Below are 10,987 nucleotides of genomic sequence, written 5' to 3' on the forward strand. Positions count from 1 at the left end.
ATTTTTATAATAAAAGTAAAATTATGATTAATTTTGTTTATAAATTCTTTCTCTAAGATTAATTAAAAATAATTTTTAAATATATTATTTGATTTATTATTCATTATATATTCATTGCTTAATGTTATGATATTTTTTGATTTATTTAATAATCAATAAAAAAAATTAATAACTAAGTTCTACTGTAAAAGGCTACTAAAAATAATGTATTAACAATTGATTGAAAAATTTTTATCTTATAAAATATTTTTTGTTTCAGTTTATTATATACTATATTTATTAGTAATAATTAATATAAGTTAAATAATAATATTAATAAAAAAATATAAAATAATTTTCTTACGATTTAATAATTTAAACTATTTTTTTTATAAATAAATAAACACTAATAATAATAATAATAAAAAATATCTATTATTACATTATAATTTATATTTCACAATTTACTGTTATGTTGTGATTTTTTTTAAAACTAAAATTTCTCATAATTACCGTTTTTGAATAAAATTTATATATACTATTGCAAATATATATATATATTATAGTTGTTTTAATGTGTAATTTATAATACAATTATGTCTAACATTTAAAAAAAATATTTTAATATTGACAATTATAATTATGTTAACATAATTTATTATACCRGTAATAATAACATTAATTACTATATTTATTTTATAAACTTATATCATWTATATATAAATATATAATAAATTACTAGTATTTTATTATATATAAAATAATTATAATTATGACATTATAGTTTCAAATCATTATAAATCATTGTATCATTTCTTATATTTATATATTATTTTCATAAAATTATTATATATATTAAAAATTAAAAAATTTATAATACTGTATTAAAATATAATTATTATCATAATAAAACACTAAATAAATATATTTATTTTATATAATTTAATTAAAAAATCAAATTTGAATAGATAGTTGATTAACAAAGTACTAATTAATAAATAATTTTAATTATTATTTATAAAAAAATATGAAATCATTATTATTTACACGTTGTACAGTAAGCGGTGAACCGCAAAATGTACTAGTTAATTTTTATTTACGCCATATTAAATATTTATCTAGATCATTGCAGCATCCAGATAATAAAAACAATAATACTAATAATACTAGTAATAAATTAATTGTTACATTAAGCAATTTGATGACAATTGTCTATCTGATACTAATTGTTAAAATTTTCATATGTTTAACAATGATTGATGATTTAGACCTGGATACTAAATTCATACTACACGATATGTCCCAATATTTTGGCCGATTACGTCAATATACTAGCTGTCTATTTGTGCTTATGTATCTATTTGGTATAATATTAAATCTACGGTTTCGTATAATCCCAGGACCTGTTGATGTTCATCAATGGTTACAAGTGTTTGATATGATGCGCCTACCAGTCCTACGATCATTGTTTGCCGAAAGTCATCAAAAATTGTTGACTAAATTGCAGACATTTAGCCTAAGAGTCTACTATTGGTTGGATTTAATGATTGTTTTCTTTAGTAAGTTTTATGTTTTTTTTTACATTTTTCTACTAATAATAATAAACTTTTAAATAAATAATTATATCTATTTATATAATTCATAGAATAACTACACTTTAGTATTTATATATTATTATAATGGATTTTTTAATATTTTATAATAATTATTTTTAACTTAAATAATTTTATTTATACTAATAATAAACTTTAAATATTTACTACCTTTTAATATTTAATACTATTTTCTTAGTTAATTAAATAAAATTGTTTTAGAAAATTATAATAGAAAATAATAATTAAACTGTAAATAATATATAGGATCTAATATTATAAGCATAAAAAATATAATTATTGTATTAACAATTAGATTTATTGAAAATTTTATTATTTAGATTTTTATATAATATTATATATATATATATATATATATATATATATAATAATACTATATATATATATATAATTATTATAAAATTATTTCCACAAAAATCTAGTTTCACCTATTTTGCAAGTATATACTGTACAAATAATATTTATTTATAATTAAAAATTAGTAATAAAATTAGATATTAAAAACAAATATTTAACAATAGTTTATAATAATAGTATTAATTTGCTAATTGTTTTACTAATTAATTTAATATTATTCATAATATACTTGTTTATATTTATTAAAATATTCCAGGTATTCTAGCACTATGCGTTATAGCTAGCACAGTTATTAGCTATCCTAACTTGGCACTGGTAGGCCAGGCCAGTATGTTTATTCTAATGGCTCAGTTAGCATTTCTAGTATTTGCCATGGACAGTTTTGTCGGTGCAACCATTGTATTTATAATGTGCTACTATATACACCTGAGAATCAACTATACCAACAATATTATTAACAGTTTGTGGACAGGTATGTAGAAATAATAATAATTATTATTACTAAATGATTAGATTGGTTAATTATATCCAGGTAAATATATACGGCACAGTTATGTGGAAAAAATGACCCGACAATACCTGTCCCAACATCAACTACTAACCGATCAATTGACTACATTTAACCAGTACTGGCGTAACATAATTATGACATTTATGTTGACTACACTTCCCATGACATTGCTATTCATACATCAGATATTGTTTGAAAATTTGGTCGGATTTTATCGTTTTTGTTTCATAGCGATAGTCAGTCTACAGTTTACTATACTCTATGGTCTGCTCTGGTGTCTGGCATTGGTATCCAATAAAATACATAAACAATACAAACGACTGGCCCGTATCCAGTGGTCAGTTGTCGGCAGTGATGCCGATTTGGATCTCAAACTGAAACTAATGGTTTGTATGGAACGACTGATGAACCGACGGCGCGGTCTAATTGGTGCCACTATTGGATCGTTTGTTGTCATAACAGTCGGTTTGGTTGCAAAGGTTTGTTTGAAAAATAAATATTTAGTTTTAATTATTATTTTTTAAAGTTTTAATTCTATAAATTAATTTAATTTTAACTATTATTTATTTATTTTTTTTAAATCAAATTATAGATATTTATTAAATATTTACGATACTTTATATTAGTTCGAAAATTTGCAATGAAAATTAATTAATAAAAAAAATTTAGATAAAATAATATATTTATTATTATTATTAAAAAATATCAAACTTATTAATATTAATCATAATAATTTATTACACTTATAAATTGTAAATAATTCATAAAAAATTAATTTATTTTTCTATATTTATATATTTGATTTTTAATTAATATAAAATAGATTATACAATATGTAAATTTTTATTATTATTAATATATTTTTGTTGATAATTTTTTTGTATTAAATAATACAAACTGTATTCAAACAATTAATAATAAATTTATTATATTAAATTTATTTATATTAATTAATTATAAAATCAGATACAGTCAACTATCGAATTTTAATTAATTAATTAATTCGTTAGTTGATTGTAATCTTATAATGTATTCATATGAAATAATTTTTTAAAAATTTTAATTTTATAAAGTCATAAAAGTTTCAATCATTAAAGTTATAAATAATTTAGTAAACAATTAATAATAAGTATAATAATAAACAATAATATATTTACAATTTAAAGTTTAGTTTAAAGATCGTAATCAACTTATTTTATATTTATCTAAAAAAAATGTATTTTTTAAATTTACTAAAATAAAACATTATGTAAAATCTTATGTAAATTATTAGCAAATAATTATAAACTGTAACAAAATAAATAATCAAAATTATAATAAAATATATATTATATAAATTAAATCAATTTTAGTATCTGTCTGTTATCCGCTAACTATAAATATATTGTATTATATTTAATAATTAAAATTTTTTGTATTTACTATAATTTTGCTATTAATAAATAAATACTGAAAATTTAATTTCGATAAAATAAATAGATAAAATATTTTTTATTTAATAAAATCTGATCAACTTAAATTTTTTTATTAATATAAATAATTGTTTATTTTATTTATTTTTTTGTAATTAATTAAACTATAACTATATATATTGTATATTAAATTTTTGTAAAATTTTTTCTAATATTTTCGGCAAAAACGTTAAACTGATTAAACAATTTTGAATATTTTTTCTTTAATAACTTTTTAAACTGAGATTTTTTACTATAATAACTACTACTACCACTACTACTATGACCTTTACGTTTAGCTACCTGTCCTCTGTTACCAATATTATTACTAATAGTACCTGTAGTATCACAATCACCTGAAAATGGTGAACACATTTGATTTTTATTAAACAATTTGGTATTGAAATTGAGTACCAGATCTGCCCATTGCATGGCTGTTCCCGTATCGATATCCCAATCGTAAAACATTTGATCCAATTGTCTCCGATTGTTAGCATCGCTTGTATAGGGAGGCGCAAATGGTAGTGGACGACAACCGGGGTTACATTGGCCAGACTGTAGCAAATGATCGGTATTGCCGACCGCCAGAAACGGATTGTTAGGATCGACATAACGGTTCAGCTTATTTGAAATATTTAATATCGATTTATTTGCTGTCCGATTGTTTGATGTACCGCTGGTGGTGCTACCGGTGCCCAGATTATTGATAGCCCAGACTAACTGATCGCTAACAAAACACATGTCGCCAAAACCCAGATGCCAGCTGTCGATGACCGGTGTCTGATAGTGACACAGTCGATCGGTAGCCAGATTGGCCGGTCCACGTTGACGGGTAATCGGATCCAATCGCCAGCCGCGGTTATAGTCGCGAACAGGGGTCAGATTATCCGAGTCGAGGAACTGCCAGCGAGCAAAAACACCGTCCGTATAGTAGGTGTGGTGCATATGAAAGATAAAACTATACAAAAAAAATAAATAAATAAAGAGAGAGAGAGAGAGACAGAAAAAATAATAATAAATTACTTAAATAAATCAATAAACTTAATGTTTAAAAATTAAAAATTAGTTCAAAAATTAAATTCTAGTTAATAAAACAATTTTTTACAAATTTAAAATTAAATTATTTCCAAACTTATACTTTACATTAATAAAATAATAATAATAATAAATACACTAATACAGTACTTAACTAATATTAATATAATAAAAATAATAAATTATTATTATTATTATTATTATTATTACTACTGCTACTAATTATTATTATAACTATTATTACTACTACTAATTATTATTATTACTACTACTACTAATTATTAGTATAACTACTACTACTACTAATTATTATTAGTATAACTACTACTACTACTACTACTACTACTACTACTACTACTACTACTACTACTAATTATTATTATTATTATTATTACTACTACTACTACTACTAATAATAATAATAATAATTATTATTATTATTATTAATTATAATATTTAAAACTACAATATTTACTCATATGGCGCATAGTTGGCGCTCATGTGTCCATTCCAGCCGCCAATGTTCAGATGCGGATGAAAGTGTTCACCGATTAACAAGAAATATAGTGTCAGAAATGGTGGATTCAGTTCAATAAAAACCTGTTCGAGATCTGGACAAACCCAGGGAGCTATTGTACCGTCCGATCTCCACTGACGTTTGATACACCGATTGCCAGTTTCCACTGTAAACGGACCGTCGGGTATACAATAGTCGGTAGCGTTGGTACCGGTTCGGCCAAAATAGTCAAATATTAGCGACTCGTGCGGTGCCGAACAGTCCTCCGATATTATCTGTTATATATATATGGGGGGCGGGAAGGGGTGGGGTATAGCATAAAATGCTTAGTAGTCTGTAGTATTTATATATCTATTTTTTATTGATATTTACTATTATTATAAAATTTATGTTATTTTTGTTACTTAAACTACAATATATATATATATATTATATGTTATGATAGTTTCAAAAAAGTATAAATTAAAAAAACTAATTAATTAATTTAAATGTTWTTTATTAACAACTGTCACATATATTATAAAATTATAAACTTATTTTTTTAATTAAATGAATAATTTTTATAATTAACCTCAAAAATATATAATAATCATCAATAATAAATGAGTTTTAAAATTTTATAATTAATATTAAAAAGTTTTACTTATTTTCCTATTTATTGAGTTTATATGTTTATTGTGTGTAGGTGTGTGTGTGTGTGTGTGTGTCTGTGTGTATGTATCTATAAATAATTATATATACAATACACACACACACACACACATAGTATATAATAAATAAATAAATTAAAATTATGACTAACTTACCCAATAGGGTAGTGTAACACTGGGATCAATACGTAACATCTCCCGTTCCAGTTTATTGGTCAGCCATCGATGGCCGGTAATAGCCTCCGGGGATTTATGCCATACTTGCCAACAATTTTTATGAATACTGGCCAACTCCCACATAAAACCATTAGCGTACAACACTTTCAATACATTAATCATACGTAACCTTTCCTCAGGGGTCATACATTTGAAGTTTTGTCTCACATATAGTTGAGGACAGGGAGGTAGGGTTGGTTTTAGTTGTGCATCTCTGAGAAAACGATTCTGTATGTAAATCCTAGCCCTTTCCACCTCCTGTACTGTCGGATGATACGGATATAGACAACCCTTATGTATGTTTTGGGCGCACTGTTGGCCAGCTATTAGGGCTGTGATTGGCGTTTGAAAAAAAACAATTTAATAAAAAAAATTTAAAAATATATTTAAAAAATATTAATAATAATATATTTATTTATTTATATTTACCATTAGTTTGATGTAAAAATATTTGCAATAATAATTGAATGCATACTAATGTTTTAATTAACATTATATATAAATATTTATTCAATATAATTATTATGTTTTTTTAAAATAAATATATTATTAACTTATATTATAACATTTAAACTATAATAGTTTTTTTTAATTTAATTTTTTTATTAGTATTACTTTTTACTTTCAAATTTTTTAAAAAATATGTATAGGTTAATTGCTTATTAATTTTTTGTTTATTAATTTTTTTTTGTTTTGTTGAGTTTAATGAACTTTATATTAAAAATATTTATATATATAATCAAGTTTATAATAAAATAAAAACTTTACAAAAAAAATATAAACAATTTAAAACAATTAGTTATTAGAAACAATACTAATAATATTTAAACTATTATAAAATTTAAAGTTAAGTTATAGTTAATGTAGTTATTTTAATAATTATTAATAATTATGTAGTTTATGTTTACTAACTAAAACATTCAATTGATTTTTTTATATAATAATTTAATACAATATATAAGTAATTTAGTTAATCATAGTTTTTAAATTTTTATTTAAATTAAGATATTAATGATAACTATAACTATAATTATATATTAATCAAATATCTTAATAATAATAATAATTATTATTATTACAGTATTATTCAAACTATATGTCAAACAATCAAAACATTAATATCATTGTTAATGATTTTAGTTTACAGAAATCATCGAATAAAGTGAAAATAAAATTTTAATATATATATATATATTTAAAAACTTAACTTTTATTATTTGCAATTAAATATAACTATAATTTTTATATTAATTAAATATTATATTAAAAAATATTTTCTGTCATAACGTTAAACTGATTAAAAAAATTTTTAAAATATACTTTATTATTGATATTAAATAACTTTTTAAACTGAGATTTCCTATTACTATCAGTGCTTTAACTATACTATTATTATACTAATACTACTACTACTACTACAGTCAGGCATTATCTGATATTTTGAATTTTTATTTAAATAATTTCATTTAAATAAAACTATTAAAATTTTTTTATTAATATTTATTATTAATTTTTGTCATTTATTTTTTTAAAAAATAGTAAACAATTTAATATTATATATTTAACGTAATTTATTAGATGAGAGTTTTATATTTATCATCAAATACTCACTCATTATATAATATCTCTTATATTTCAGTTTAACGCAGCAATCATGAGATATACAGTACAGTAAATATTTGATAATTACTTAAAATAAAAGTTAGATATAATATTCACACACAAAAAAGTACAGTATATAAAAGTCTACTGTACTGTATATACTATTTTTAGTTTATTTTTTTAATTATTATTATTGTCAGTGTATTTGTTAGTAAATAAATGCGTTTTTTTTTTAAATATCATCAAATTGTTGTATTAAATTGTCAAACTTTTTTATTTAAAAAAAGTAAGTAAAATACTATTGATTTTATTAATAAAAAAAATTCAAACAATAAAATTGTTTGCATAATAAATATATTTATATATCATATACTAATTAGTATTATATATATATATATTTCTAAAATTTAATTTAAAACTTATTATTTATATTTAATTATTTATAGCATCATAAAAACAATCAACAAGCAACAACAAAAAAAACAATAATGGGTGACCAAGCTGAATGTTGTGAAATACTATGTGCCATACTGTTCCCACCATTAGGTGTGTTCATGAAACGTGGATGCGGGTGCGACCTATTAATTAATATACTATTATGCCTACTCGGTTGGCTACCCGGTATCATACATGCCATGTATATTATTGTGGCACAAAATTCATAAATTTAATTATTATTAAAAAAATTTAATTAATTAATTAAAAGTTGATTAAATCAACAAAATGTTATTATAAAATCATTATTAAACAAAATCTATGTGATATTATATATATATATATACAGTATATGCTATTTTAGTTTAACTAAGTTTTTTAGCTAGCTAATTTAGTAATAGCTAATAATAAAAAAAATGTTATGCATTATTATTATTAAGTATTAAATATTATTTGATATTTAAAAAAAATTAATAATTATATAAATGTATTTAATCAGATTTATATATAAATAAAATTAACAATAAATCTAAAAATTTCAAATTCATAAAATATAATTTTTACAATAATTTTGTTATATTTTTTTTATAACTAAATAATTATATTTATTATTGAATTGACATTTATGACAATATTATATATATATATATATATATATATATATATATATAATTACCATGACAATAAATTATAATTTATAATATTGTATTATATATTTTTATTATGATAATAATTTAATCAATTTATTTTACATACAGTTATTTTATACAGTTAATATGTTATTTGTAAAAATATTATTATAAAATTTTAATATTGATAAATAAATATCGAAAATATTAATATCTAATTATGAGTTTATAATTACAATAATTGTTTTATTTTAGATCATATTTCTACAGATATAGATAAATTAAATAAAACAATTATATTTATTTATCACAAAAATAAATTTAATAATATAATTCAATGAAATAATAAATATATAAATATTTACACACAATAAATACAAACATACAGTGACTAACAACTTGTTGCACAATACTATGGTAAGGGTATGTAATTAAATATACAGTACAGGTATACAGTATTACCTGTTTTTTTATTATTAATACTTGAGTCTAGTTTGTTATGTGTGTGTATGTACGTATGTGTGTGTATGTGTTTAAAAATTACTACAATATTAAAAAATAATTATTTATATCATTATAAATTTGTTTTAGTAATTAAAAAATTAACTTTATTATATTTATTATTTCAATTCTATTGTTTAATATTTAACAATTTATTTTTAGTGTTAATGTTACTTTATTGTATGATTATATTATTAATATATAAATATATATTAATTTATTATTTTTGAGATATCGATAACAATAATAATAATAATAAATATTAATTTCTAAATATCAACCATACAATGTGCAATTCATTGTTATCATTATATTTATTGTAGGGTTGCTATAAAAAAAACATTATTAATATTGATAGAAATAATAATACAGTATATATAATTTAAACTAGCATAAAATTTTGTTTATTTATTTTTCTAATTAACAAAAAGTTAATTTTATTAATCAACTTTAAGTTAATATCTAAATTTATTTTAATACTACTAAAAAATAAAAAATTTTCAAAAAATACTAATAAATAAAGTATGAATTTTCAATTTAAAAATTAAATGAAAATATTTATATCAGTCAACTTTGTGGACAACCCTAATAACATAAAACATTAGATTATATACCGGAATCTATGACTCCCTTAATATTATAGTTAATGTACTGTATTATAGTGTTATCACACAATTTGTCAAAATACACACACACACACACACACACACACACACACACACACACACACACACACACACACACACACACACACACACACACACACACACACACACACACACACATAGACACAATGATAACAATATAAATCAAATAAATAATAAATTTATATATTTTTTTCCAACATATAACTCATATAAGGAATGCATTGATGATTACAGTAAGCAATAGTCTATATTTTTTGCAACAAAAAATAATAATAATAATAACTAACATATAGTGGAAAATAACATTTATTAATAATTTGATTTTTATTTTATATATAAAAAAACAGTTTTAACTATAATATAGTTACAACATTTAACACGCGTTTAACAACTATACGCCCATATTTAATAAAAAGTATATATTTATTTATATTTATTATTATTTTATAAAAAATTACTAATTTAAATATATAATTATTAAAAAACTAAAATAATTTTATTTTTATTTACTAGATTATCTAGGAAATATTTAAAAAAAAAATAAAACTATATTTAACTAAAAAAAATCAACAATGCCATTTACCTGTAGTGATATATGCAAGATCATTTTTGCCATACTATTGCCACCATTGGGTGTACTCATGGAGGTCGGCTGCAACTGTGACCTACTAATCAATATAGCCCTGACCTGTCTGGGCTATATACCCGGGATTATACATGCACTGTATATTATATTTAAATATTAATAATAGCACCATCAATCAATCAATCAACCAAATTCAAGCATGGTCATTTTTATGTATTAAAGTATTATTATTATTATTATTTCTAAATTATTAATTTT

General features: G+C 20.8%; 1 long non-coding RNA gene across 1 annotated transcript; it reads left to right on the top strand.

Annotated features, from left to right (window-relative positions):
* Positions 1-10,324: 10,324 nt before the first annotated feature.
* Positions 10,325-10,721, top strand: LOC128955680 (uncharacterized). The gene is made up of 3 exons (XR_008484500.1): positions 10,325-10,376; positions 10,491-10,558; positions 10,657-10,721. It is a non-coding gene; the product is annotated as an uncharacterized LOC128955680 (long non-coding RNA).
* Positions 10,722-10,987: the final 266 nt, after the last annotated feature.

This window comes from Oppia nitens, unplaced genomic scaffold, assembly GCF_028296485.1.
Source record: "Oppia nitens isolate AA-2021 unplaced genomic scaffold, nextdenovo-longstitch-racon4-pilon3 scaffold12_pilon_pilon_pilon, whole genome shotgun sequence".
Lineage (NCBI taxonomy): Eukaryota > Metazoa > Arthropoda > Arachnida > Sarcoptiformes > Oppiidae > Oppia > Oppia nitens.